Raw genomic sequence first — 13,447 nt, 5'->3', positions numbered from 1 at the left:
TGATTTGGTCTCTTTAATTAACTTTAATTTTGTATTGAGAAATAATTCCTTAGAGCTAGGAAACAAAATGCCACTTGAAGATTTAATATTGTTTTAATTTAATGTATTAATTTATTGTTCAGATTATTTATTCTTTGATGACAATAAGCCATTTTTTTTAAAAGAAAAGTCTATATTATAATTCCATTTCCTAGAGCACATCATTTAGGTCACATATGCTTTCCAGAGTTACGAACCAGAATTTATGTATATTGGCTTATTAACAGCATCAATGAATTCACTGGCGTCAATGGGAAGTTAATGCTGATGATAACCATTTGCCTTTATGTTATGCTACAGCTTACCCAGTGCTTTTATTTCTTTTCATCTTATTTATCATCCCAAATGGTCTGTAATGTTAAGTGCGATAGGTATTAATCCTTCTTTTTAAACATGAGAGAGCAGAAATTGAGGGACCAAGTATCTTTCTCAAAAGTCAACTCCTGGTAAGTAGGGAAGTAAGTCAGCCTTGAAAACATGTCTCCCATACCTTTATATGAGCTCATTAATGGGCTCTGTCCCAGCTCTGTCCACTGTGCCCTCAGCTGTCACCATCAGCCCACTGTCTGCCTTTCCATTTTTGTCCTGATATCTGCTATGCCCAAGACATGTCCTCACAACACAGGGACAGCCGAGAATCCCAGTGCTCCACCTGGCTTTTGGCTGATACTCTAAAGAGCTGTGACCAATCTCAGATACAGCTATTGTTATGGATTGAATTGTTTCACCCAAAACTGCTATGTTGAAGGCCTAAGCCTCAGAACCTCAGAAAGGGAGCTTATTTGGAAGTGGAGTCATTGCAGACATAGTTAAGATGAAGTCACACTGAAGTAGAGTGGGCCCATAATCTAATATGTAGCTGTCACTATAAAAAAGAATGCCACGTGACGAGGCAGAGACACACAGGGAGAAGACAGCCGTGGAAAAATGGAGGCAGAGATTGGAGTTATGCTGTCACAAGCCAAGGAATACCAGAAGCTAGAAAGGCACAAGGAAGACTCTTCTCCTAGAGGTTTTGGAGGGAGCATGGCCCTGCTGACACCTTGATTTTAACTTGTAACCTCCAGAACTGAGTAATTTCCTGTTGCTTTTAAGCCACCCAGTCTGTGGTACTTTGTCATGGCAGCCCTAGGAAACTAACATACCTACTGAAGTGCGATGTGAGTGGGTGAATGTCATTCGGTATCTTGTATAAAATATTTCTTCTGCAGAAAGAAAATAGAGATAATGAGAAAAACTATTTTTTCAAAGCTGTATGGAAGTTTAGGCTTGCCGACTATGAGATTTTGTGACTAGCTAGACAACTGTAAAGTTCATCGCCAAGTTCCCTAATGTTCACTAAGGGTCCTGATGTCCCATGTATATAATCCATTTCTTGGGAAGGTTGTTTAAGATGGCACAAATGACCAGGGTGACCAAGGTCTTGAGCAAGGAGTCTGTTTCCAAAAATTGCCCTAAGAAAAGCCAAGTCACCTCCAGGACAAATGATTCCCGACTTAGCTCTGGCCTAAGGATTCTCACCTAAGTAGGGCCCAGGTGGAGCATTGGGATTCTTGGCTGTCCCTATGTTGTGAAAATGCGTCTTGGGCATAGCAGATATCACCACAAAAGTGTAAAGGCAAGCAGTGGATTGAGGGTGACTGCCGAGGGCACCGTGGACAGAGCTGTGGATGATGGGCTCTCATTGACGAGCTCATATAAAGGTATGGGAATGGGAAGTGTTGGAGCCTCATCCACGGACCTTGGGCTAAGCACGTCTCCTATAGGCTAAAATCAGTTGATGATGGTAGATTGAGAATTATTGTTTCAAAACAGAATAATCCAAGATGTTTAGAAATTTGTTTATAATTTAGATCCCAAGAGTCCTGGTCTAGGAAAGATTCATATTCCTCACCAGTCACCTAGAAGAAAGGAGGTAACACTCTCTAGTGAGTAATTAGGACTATTTGCAAGTGTGTGGGCAGGGTTTAGAAAGAGCAACAAAGGACCGTGCCCTACTTTAGGCCAGTCAAAGCAGGGAGCCATTTCCACCCCTCGGTGGGGAGGGGGAGGGAGAGGGGGAAGAAGAGGGGGAGGGAGCATTTCCCAAGGCTGGGAGACAGCTGTGTGGACAGGGCTGCTGCCAGGAGCGGTGCATGCAGGAAAGGCCAGCACACAAGCCGCAGGGCCTGGCCAGAACAGGGCCAGGGTAATAAACACCCAGCCTCACTCCTCCTTCCCTCTGTCTCCTGCTAGGGACCCCCATTGGTTGACCCCAGCTAGAAGCAGGAGGGCGAGGGAGCCCATGGATGCAGTCCACACAGTGCATTTCTGGGGACACAGAACAAAACAGGGTCCATGGCTGGAGGAACTGGATGAGTAAATGGAGAGAACTAGCCCAGGCATCTCAGGATCCTTCTGACTGCAAAGGACAGAACCCTATCTTAAATGAACTTAGACAAAAAAGTAAATGTCTTGGAAGTTATGTTGTCTCTCTACCAAAACTCATGTTGAAACTTAATCTCCAATACAACAGTGTAAAGTGGTGCTTAGGTCGTCAGGGCAGAACCCCACGAATGGGATTAGTGACTTTATAAAAGAGGTTGAAGGGAGCTCCTTTGCCCTTCTGCCATGTGAAGACGCAATGACAGCATGCCATCTATGGAGCAGAGAGCAGGCCCTTATCAGATGCTGAATTTGCCAGCACCTTGGTATTGGCCTTCCCAGCCTCCAGAAGTGTGAGAAATAAATTTCTGTTGTTTATAAATTACCCAGTCCCGGGTATTTTGTTCTAGCAGCCTAAGACTATAGAGAGAAATTGGTACTGAGAAGTGGGGGTGTTACTATAACAAATATCTGAAAATATGGAAGTGGCTTTGGAACTGGGTGATGGTAGAGGCTGGAAGAATTTGGAAGTGAATGCTAGGAACAGACCGTATTGTCATGAGCAGAGCATTAAGAGTGATTTTGGAGAGGGCCCAGAAGAAGAGGATGGCTGTAGAGAGAGCCTCAGTCTTTTCAGAGATTATCTAAATGGTTGTGAACAGAATGCTGGAGAAATATGGACACTACAGACCATTATGATGAAGTCTAATATGGAAATGAAAAACAAGGTATTGGACAATGGTGGAAAGGCCACCCTGGTTACAAAGTGGCCAAGAACTTGGCTGAATTATGTCCATGTCCTGGGACTTTGTAAAAGGCAGAACGTAAGAGTGATCTACTAGGATATTTGGCAGAAGAAATTTCTAAGCAGCTAAGTGTTCAGGGTGGTGCATGGTTTCCCTTAACTGCTTATTGTATAATGTGAGAAGAGAGAAATGAATTAAAGACAGAATTTATCATCAAAAGGGAAGCAGAACTTAAGATTTGAAAAATTCTTAGCCTGGCCATGTACAGTAAATGAAAAAGCGTACTGGGGAGAGAGCACCAAGGTGTGTCCAAGCGACCATTGTTGAAGAGATTAGCGTGGACTGAAGGAAGCCAGGTGCTATTTTTCAAGACGGTGAGTGAATGACTCTGGAGGCATTTTGGAGGTTTTTGAGGCCACCACTCTCATCACTGACCCGGAGCGCCAGGGCCTTCAGGGTAGAATGGTTTTCAGGGAGGAGCCCAGGGTGCCCATGGGGCCTCGGGACCCACTGCCCAAGGCCGTCTTAAGTCTCTGCTTTCCACATCTTGCTGCAGTGCTCCTGGGCTGCTCAGCTGTGGCTCAAGCAGGCCCAGGTGTGGCTTGGTGCAGGCTGTAGACCTTGGTAGCAACCACGTGGTGCTAATTCTGCAGGCTTGCTGAGTACAACACCTGTAAAGGCAGGGCTGCCTCCATCTAAACTTCAAAGGATGCCTCAGAGACTCTCAGGAACCAGGCAGAGAACTGTTGAAGGGGCAGGGGCATCAAAGAGAGCCCCGACTAGTGTGATGCTTATTGGAGCCAAAGGGGCAGGGTCACTTCAGAGAGTCCCCACTAGCGCAATGCTCAGTGGATCCATAGGAGCAGGGCTGCCCCCAAGACCTCAAAACTGTAGAGCCACCAGTGTGCAATGCTAGCCTGGGAGAGCTGCAGACACCTGACTCCAACTTGTGAGAGCTGTGGTTTGGGCTGTGCCCAGCAAAGCCGTGGAGGTGGGATGGCCAGGAGATGTGGGGGCCCAACCCCTGGCCCAGTGTGTCCAGAAGGCAGGACATGGAGTCAAAGAAGATTATGCTCAAGCCTCAAGATATAATGTTATTTGCTTTGCGGGGTTTTGGTCTTAGTTGGGACCTGTTATCCCTTCATCTTTCCTGTTTCTCCCTTTTGGAATGGAAATGTCTGTCCTATGCTTATCCCGCTATTGTATTTTGGAAGCACGTGACCTGTTTGGTTTCCCAGGCTCACATCTGGAAGGAAATTTGTCTCAGGGTGATTATGCCTCATGTCTCAACCATACGTGATGTAGACAAGAGTCTGGACGTTAGGCTTTTGAGTTGATGCTGGAATGAGTTAAGACTTTTGGGCCTATTGTGGTAGAATGAATGCATGTTGCATGTGAGAACATGAATTGTGGGGGAGTGGAATGCTGGGTTTGAATGTGTTTCTTCCAAAATTCAGGTGTTGAAATTTAATGGCCAATGTGATGGTGTTAAGAGGTGGGGCCTTTAAGAAGTGATTAAGAAGTGGCCATGAGAGCTTGCCCCTCCTGGATGGCACTATAAGAGAGGCTTCACACAGCATTTGACTTTCTTGCCCTTCCACTTTATGCCGCGTGAGGACACAGCATTCCTCCCTTCTGGGGATGCAGCAACAAGGCACCACCGTGGAAGCAGAGAGCAGCCCTCTCCAGACAACTGAACCTGTGGCAACTTCATCTGAGACTTCCCAACCTCCGGAACTGTAAGAAAACAAACTTCTGTTCTTTATACATTGCCCAGTCCCAGATATTTTGTTATAGCAACACAAACAGACTAAAACAATCACTCCCCACGCAAATTGTGTTCCAAGAGTGTCACTCATTTGGTGTTTCTCAAGAATAACTCGCACCCCCATGTCTGGCTGTTGCCTTTTCTTGCACCTCCCACCTTTCTTGATCCAACTCATCATTCAAGACCCTGCTCAAGTCTCACCATCTCCATCAGAACATCCCTGCTCCTACCAGGAGGAAGAAAGAAAACTTTCTGCTCCTGTTCTTCTGCTATGTACCAGAGAGCCGTTTAAGTACTCATCGAGGCTGACTTTCCATTGCACTCCGTGATCTATGTCAGCCTCCCTCACCACACTGTGAGACCTTAAGGGAAAGCATCATGCATTCTGGGCAAACCCACACCCACGCTACACTTGAGCCTGGCATTGGGCCTGTGTGTTTTTCACTGAAAGAACCCTGGGGGATGTGGGAAGAAATGAGGATTGGACCCCACTTTGTGCCCTTCCCGCCCACGGCACATACCCTCACTTGCTTTCTCCTTCTTCCCATTCCTCCTTCCACTCTTGGTTTTTCACTGGTTGGTGATAAATATGGTCACTCTTCCTATCCACATTGGAATATATTAAGATTGGACTTTGCCTTTTACAAGCAGGTACCTAAGACCCTGAGCTTACAACTCTACCGTGGCTAAACGTGTGATGAGTGTTGTGACGCAAATGTGACCATATTTCCTTTTAGAAACTGATGTTCCCCATAAATACCAGAATTGAAATCTTTTAAGAAATGACGTTTTTATCAGAACTTTTAGAAAAGTATTGATTATTAAGCCATATTAGTCAAGTGTGCAAAGGATCAAACATGATTTGCCTATCTCAAAAGGGATAGCTTGATTTGACTTTGACAGCCATTGTTGCATTATAACATCTTTTGTTCGGAGACATTTTACTTTGAAATTGGTTCACACTTCACCGTTCAGAAACAGAAGTAAAACTGTTCATAGAGTGGATTGAGGGTAAACGGGCTTGCCTTTTTCTTTTTTGGTGTTAACCACAGATGTCTTTAACTCAACATGACCTTTCTGAATGACCCTTTCGGTTTTTATAGCTACTTTGTGGACTAAAGTTCAACAGTTTGTGGATTGGCCAATTTGACATGGTAACCTCCTGAGTGTATTCTGGCAAAAAAAAGAAAAAGAAACTTAACATCTCTGTGAAAAGACCTGCTGAAATCCAGGTAAACAATGAATCCTGAGTTTTGTGACTACTCGTTAATAGCACATCTGTGCCAGGCCATAGTAATCAACTAAAATATAGCTTCTGTTATTAAACAGAGTCACCATCTTTATTTATCAGAAGAGGTAAACTTTAATTTTTCTGTTACTTCTAGGACATCAAATAAGCAATTCTACCTCCCTCTTCTTTTCTCCGTCAAACTAAAGAAGAGAAAAGGAAAGAAGGAAGGAAGGAAAGAAGGAAGGAAAAAAATTCAGACATTTTCAACAATCAAACAAAGGGAAATTTAACAATTTTTTAAGAATAGTTGCAATGTGTCTCAGCCGAGAATCTTTAATGTAGCTCAGTAAATGAGAAACGTTTAACACTACTCCTCTTTTGGCTCTAAGCCCCCATAATGACATTTTATTGAATCCACATTTCTACACTAATTAACATAATTTTTCTAGAAATAAAATGTAACAGGAGTACAACAGATGCGATGGCATTCAAAGTGGTCAGAACTTTTCAACTGATCGAGGACCAGTAAGAAGGAGCGTCAAAGACGGCTTTACAGCTGGATAACTGGGAATATACGCAACAGAGTAGGAAATCAAGGGAGGGGCTGATACCGTGAAGCGGTGGATTAGCTCAAGTTTGGATGTTGCATTTGAGGTACAGACAGCAGAATGTCCAATGGAAGCATAGAGTGGGTGATAACATGTAGGCAGATAACAAGATATTGGACATAAAGAATAATGCCCCCGGTGCTGCTCTCTGGGATGTATTTGGCACAGGCAGTACAATGGCCTTTCCTAGCAGGGGATTTAGGATGTTTCAGAGAGAGGCAAGTAAGTCTATATATACAATCAGTGCTTGGCACAAGTGGAGCCTTCCACTCAGTGCTCCCCTGTCCCTCTTTCTAGTTGAATTCTCAAATCCTGGCCCACTGAACCATGAAAATGAAGACTGTAAGATACTGCAAATCCTTCAGCACCGAGCACTCCTTGGAGGTGGGACCATGTCCAGGATGTTCACCAAGGCTCACCCAGCCCCTAATGGCGCCTGCATGTGCCTGGCACAGGGTAGACATGAATGCAAGAATAAAAAAATAAAATAAGTTGATTATATAATATTTACCGAAAGTAGGAAACTCAGGAAGATTTTTAATTGGATTAAGACAAAAGATGTTTCCACTTAATGAGAAAATTTAGAATGAAAGCCTTTATATTAATATATTTATGGTTAATTGAGATTTAACACACTGACTGCCATATTAGAAAAAATTTTTTCCTTCAGTATTTTATTACAAAAATAGAATAAAAACTTCAAAAACAAAACGATCCTTTCTAACTTAGTGAAAAATTTGTTATCTTTTATTGTTTTCTGTGCATGTTATATGCAACTTGAAAAATAATTCTTATGGCTCCCAAGGTGAAGAGACATGTGAGTTACATACGCTTCACGAGGCCTCTGGCTCAAAACTAGCATGAGTTAAATGCAACTCACATGGCAGTTAATGTGTTAAATCCCAAGTATTTTACCCTCAATGTTCCTCAAATGTGCCAAGAAGCCTCACACTTCAGGGCCATTGTATTTGCTGTTCCCTCTGCCTGAAATGTCCTTCCCTCAGTTCCCTGCATGGCTCATGTGTTCCGGAACATTCTTTTCTCAGTTTTCTGCATGGCTCATGTATTCCAGAACGTTCTTTTCTCAGTTTCCTGTGTGGCTCATGTGTTCTGGAATGTTCTTTTCTCAGTTCTCTGCATTGCTCATGTGTTCACTTCCTTCAGGTCTCTGCTCCAATGTCCCCCACAGCAGGGAGGCCTTGCCTGACTCCCCGTCTAAAATAACACCACCCACCACTCTCTAGATCTTTTGTCTGGCTTCATTTTCTGCCCACTTGACGTATCAGGTATTTATGGGTCTCTTTCTGTCTCCCCCCACTAGAATTTTTCAGCTTTGTGAGGGAACAACTTTGTTTTTTTCGCTAGTGTTTCTTCGCTCCCTGGCGTGGTGTCTGTTATGAGGCAGGTACTCATTAACTATTTTAATGAATGAATGATTGAAGGTAGAAACAAATATGAATTTTAAAACCTGATGCTTAAAACTACATTCTTAATCAATATTTCAGTTCAACTAAGTAACCATTATTATTGGGCTGTAGAAACAACTATGTTTATGTGCAAACAGCCTAGTGTATTTAATTTTATTGCATTTAACTACAAACTAACCTTCTGTTTATGGATATTGTGACATGGAGATACATTTTCTTCGTTTTTATATACCCTTTTAATACCATTAACCTATTCTGAAATATGTTACTGCTCACTTACTCAGCAATATTTTATCTGCAGGATAAATAAGACAGAACATCTGCCTTCTAGACACATATAATCAGTCGTGCCAATACAGTCTCAGGTTAGGTACAGCAAAAGCAGGGCTTTTTGTATACACTCGTGTTTAATCTTTAAATGAGTCTTCTAGTGGGGATTTTGACAATCTGATAGCCAAAGTGTATTTACGAATTCATGCTTTTAAAGCCACCCACTACTCATTCATTGGTAATTCTATTGAAAACCTTTTTGTCATATCTGATGGGAAGTCTCAAGCCTACCCCGTGGGAAAGCATTTGTCAACGTGGGCATGAGTCGTGGTGTCATACGTTAGACAGCAGATCCTAATCTTTGACTTCCCGCCTAAGTCAGAGCGCCCTGAAAAGTATACACACATTTGTCATTCCTGGGAGGTTGATGTTCAAAATGGCTATAAAAGGATTACAAACAAAGACCAGGATAATCGGTGTCGGGGGTGGGGGGACGCTGAGGGGGCAGGGCAGGGAGGTGACGATGGTGATTCAGAAGGTCCAGGGAAAACGGTGTGGTCCTTGAACCTTGGCCAGGTCCATTGATTGTTTAAACCTTCCAAGCAAGATTTAAACTTTTATCTTTAGTTATTGAAACACAAGGCAGAATCTCCTGCTGTTTTTCTCAAGAATAGCTCTTACTAAAGCTTCCACAGAGGAACCTAAGGCCTCTCCCTCTCTTCCCAGAAACTGGATACAACAAATAAAGACCTGGTCTGCAGTCAGAGAACCACCCCCTTGGTATGAAGGGTTACTCAACTTCTCTGAGCCTCAGTTTTCTTACCTGTTAAATAGAGATAATAATAATGCTCATCATAAGTTGTCATAAACGTGAAGTGAGACAATGTACATAAAGCCCTACGCTTTGGACTTGTGATTTAGCAAGCACTCGGTAAGTTAGTATAAATGACTGCTTCTCCCACATTCCTTCTGCTCCCTCACTCTCTCTCACTCTGCTTCGTTTCCCTTTCCTTTGTTTTTCTCTCTCCATGGGGCCCAGTGGTAATTATTATTTGTAAATATTTATTGAACACCAATCCATTATCACTAAATAATAGTTCAGGAGAGTCAATATGTATGTGAGGATTTATTAAGCAATTACCAGAAGCAATGAGCCAGGAGATACAGGTCAGAGACTGTACGCTCCGTCCCTGCCCTGTGGGTACACAGTCACACGGTGACGCAACGCAGGTGGTTATTCCACAGCCTGGGGCGACGTTGGGCTGGGTTGCTGATAGCCACTGGCCTTGGTGGAAAGTAAAGACCTGCAGTGTTTGACTCTGAGGACGGCCTGTTCTCATATGGGACCAAGAGGTTCCTGGGTACGTTCTTTCCGGAGGGGGAGGTGGGAGGAGGGTTGTTTCCCGGCCTCTTAGCGTCTCTGAGCTACAGGGGAGCAGGCTCTGTAGACTCTGAGGCCACGACTCTCAGGGCTGTTTCTAAGAAGAGGGCGTACCTTGGAAATGGCTGTGTCCCCCTAGAAGGACTTAGGTGCGCCATAGCTAGACAGGGACCAGGGGGGCTGTTCCATAGACCCTCTCTCTGCTCTTTCCCTGCTCTTACCTGTCCTGCCTGGTCTGCTCTCCACCCCTTCCCATGCCCTTCACAGGACTCCCTGCCTCCATGTTTCTGTGTCAGCCATGCTGAAATCCTTCCAGCGTCCTAAAGAGCCTTGTCTTCTCTCCTTCGTTTATTAAAGGCGGAGCTGCTTCCTCTGCCTTTAGTATTCTTTCTGGCCTATCTCCGTGTGTCCTCAAGACCCAGCCCAGGCACCACCTCCCGGCAGTGTCCCTTCATTCCTGTCCCCAGCACAAGACGCTCCTCCATGTGCCCTGTGGTCTCAGTGCTGTGGCCCTCATCAGTCGGTATGTAATTGCTATGACCTCCCGCCTTGCTATAAGTTTGTTGAGAGTAGAGACCGTGTCCATTTGTGTAATCTCTGTGTCCCTAACACACAGCATAGTGCCTGACGCATAGAAAGGGCTTAGTAAATGCCGGTGGGACAAATTATTAAAAATCTCCGTTGCTTTACTCTATCTGAAAGTGAGGTGCTGGCTGCTCTCCCCAAATAGTTAAATAGTGTTGAAGAAGTGTACACTTGGGTGTTGGAAAGATTAATGCCTATTTGGAAATGAAGGTTTTGTAAGGAGACTTAAGCTCTTTGGAGGAAAGGGGACACACAAATTCTAAAACACAATAATGACTCCGATCTGTGGTTATTGCCACATCTCTCCTCATACTCTGCTTATAGAGAATACAGGTGCCATTCACTGCTTAGCAATGTGATACAATTTCTTTTTCATGACTAAAAATGACCATATATCACCCACATTCTTATCAGATAAAATAAAAATGTATTCTAACCAAGCCCCAAAAAATAAACAAATAAAATGAATTTGATTCACTTACTCTCTACCCTCTAATGGGGGCAGACCAACTGGTTTTTTAAACAGGAGTGTGGACGGCCAAACATTTCTTTTTTCTACTCTGAGATAATATGTCCAGACATCACATACCACATTGCCATAGGCAGCAATTATAGAAGATGAAAAGGATACAGGTTCAGAAATGAATTCAAAAAAGAATATTACTGGGCATTAGTGGCTACTCTAGTTGACTTCTGAGGAATCTACAGGGAGCTTCTTGCTGAGTAATTGTGAGGGTTTATTGAACACAAAACACTGTCCCTCAGACAACTAGCTGTGTTCCTTAATTTTTTTTCAAAATAAACCCTTCCACTTATCTTTGTTCTAGGGTGACCTTGGCTTTGAAGACTGGCCTTCCATGAATGACAATGAGTAGAGCTAGGGAAGTCCAAATTTGACCTACCTCCCAACAATGTCATCACCTAGGATTTGTCAAGTAAGTACTAAAGAAAAGGCATAAAAAGTTTGAACAACCCGGGGAAACTTCAAAGATGAGCATAACAATATGCACTGAATACGGAATTGTAGAGATGCTTCTTGCATCCCTGAGATGCCTCCAATGAAATGTCCTAAAAATGTCACCATAAAGAGAGATAATATTATTGCTGTCAGCGAAGGAAATCTCTACATAAACTTCTAAAGTGTAAGAGGAGCTTTGACCAGTTAGGAGGCAGTGTGACTGTTGTGAAGAAAAGCATGGACTTTGTAACAGACCAGGTTCACGTCCTGTGTTCTTACTTAGTAAGTAACTTTGGGCAAATGACTTAACTTTATGAAGGCTATCTTTCCTATCTTTAAATTTGGGTTCCTAACTACCTCATAAATTTATTGTTTATTCAATCAAGTAATTAATGAATGTTTATTTATTGAGCTAGGTGCTAGAGATTAAAAAATAAGATCAATGTTCTCCCTTGAAGATTTCACTGTCTAGGAGACTGTTGAATGCATAAAATAATTGCAGCACATTGTGAAACTATCTTAATACTGCTAAGTTCAAGGTGGTACAAAGGAGAAAGTGATCAGGTCCACTTGGGACAATCAAGGAAGGCTTTGAAGAAGAGAAATTTAAGCATCATCTGAAGCTTAACAGGTGAGCAGAAGTGGAGAATGGAAAGACATCAAGTGCAAAAGCAACAGGATGCTCAATGGCTTGACATTGTGAACAAATTCAAAACTTCAAGAGTTCAGGAAACATCAAGTTGCTCAGCATCTCTGTATGTTTAAGAAGCAAAAGCAGCTTGGTGGCCATCTGCGTGAGAAGGCTTAGCAAAGGGAAGAATGACACCCAGTTTTCTCCATTGACCGTCTTGGCTGAGTGTGATGTCCTTAACCTGAGACATGTAAGAGGGACATTAAGAAGAAGATGTGATGAAGACAAAGAGATAACGTCGGGACAAGTTGAATGTGAGTGTTCTTTGACCATCTAGATGACATGTCTTGGAAACAGTTCAATGTATTCCTGGAGCTCAGGAGAGAGAACCCACCTGGAGATTCAGCCTCAGAACCCAGAACCTTATTTGCGGGGCCAGATGAGTACGTGGATCTTCCCTCCTGCACAGGATGACCTCAAGCCAGCATAAGGAAGCCTGGGTTTCAAGGGCAGTGTTCACGTGGGAATCACAGTTCAGAGTCTTGGGGAGAGGAGTGATATGCTTGAAGAACTCCTGGTCCATCTTTAGGTCAGAATTGCCATCAAGGAAAATCTGCCAAAGTGCAAAAAGTGCTGCCCAAATCGTTCAAGTTATTTTATTTGCTTGTATCTCCTTAACATTTTGAATGAATACACAGACCGTAGAAATACTTCTTAAACCCCCTTTCTCTTTCCCATTTCCTTCCCTCTCATCACAAACTGCTCCGCAACACTCCTACATGTTCTGAAAAGCCTTCTTCTAGTCAGTCCTAGCACCCACATCTCCTGTTTCTCTCTCCCTCCCACTTTCTCCTTTTCTACATTTTATTCTACACCTTATTCTACATCCTGTAATCTCCAAAGATGTCAAAGATTTCAAATCTTCTTTAAAAAGATTCCCAAAAAGTCCGTTGAGGCAGAAAGAGGCTTCTCTGGAGAGTAGGGAGGAGAAGAAACGAAGCCAGCGAAGTCAGGATTCTTTTAGAGGCTGGGAGTGGGGGAAAGGTGGGAAGAAGTCTTGCATTAATGGTTTTGTTTCTGTTACAGTGGAATCAAAATCCAGGCTGATCCTCTAAATAAGTCAGGCGTGCAAAGAGGCTTAGCAGAGAGTAAGGATCCTTGTATTAATACCAGGAAGCGGGATGGCAACCGAATGAGAGAAGGAGGTTCTAGGCAGTGGGTGAAAGGTGTCGCCTGGAGAAATTCCCAACTGCCGCCACAGCTTGTAAATGTTCTAGTGGTCTCTGGCACACAGAGAAAGGAGGCACTAAAAGTGCTGGTAAGATCTGGACATCATCAGAAAAAGGTGTAAAGTGAGAAGAAAACAAGAGTCAGGACAGAAGCTTAGGGAGCAAGTGAAAAGAGTCAATGAAGAGCAATATGGAGATACCTTAAAGAGA

The sequence above is a fragment of the Propithecus coquereli genome, unplaced genomic scaffold (assembly GCF_000956105.1).
Source record: "Propithecus coquereli isolate 6110/MARCELLA unplaced genomic scaffold, Pcoq_1.0 Scaffold8, whole genome shotgun sequence".
Taxonomy (NCBI): domain Eukaryota; kingdom Metazoa; phylum Chordata; class Mammalia; order Primates; family Indriidae; genus Propithecus; species Propithecus coquereli.
This window is presented reverse-complemented; position numbering follows the sequence as displayed.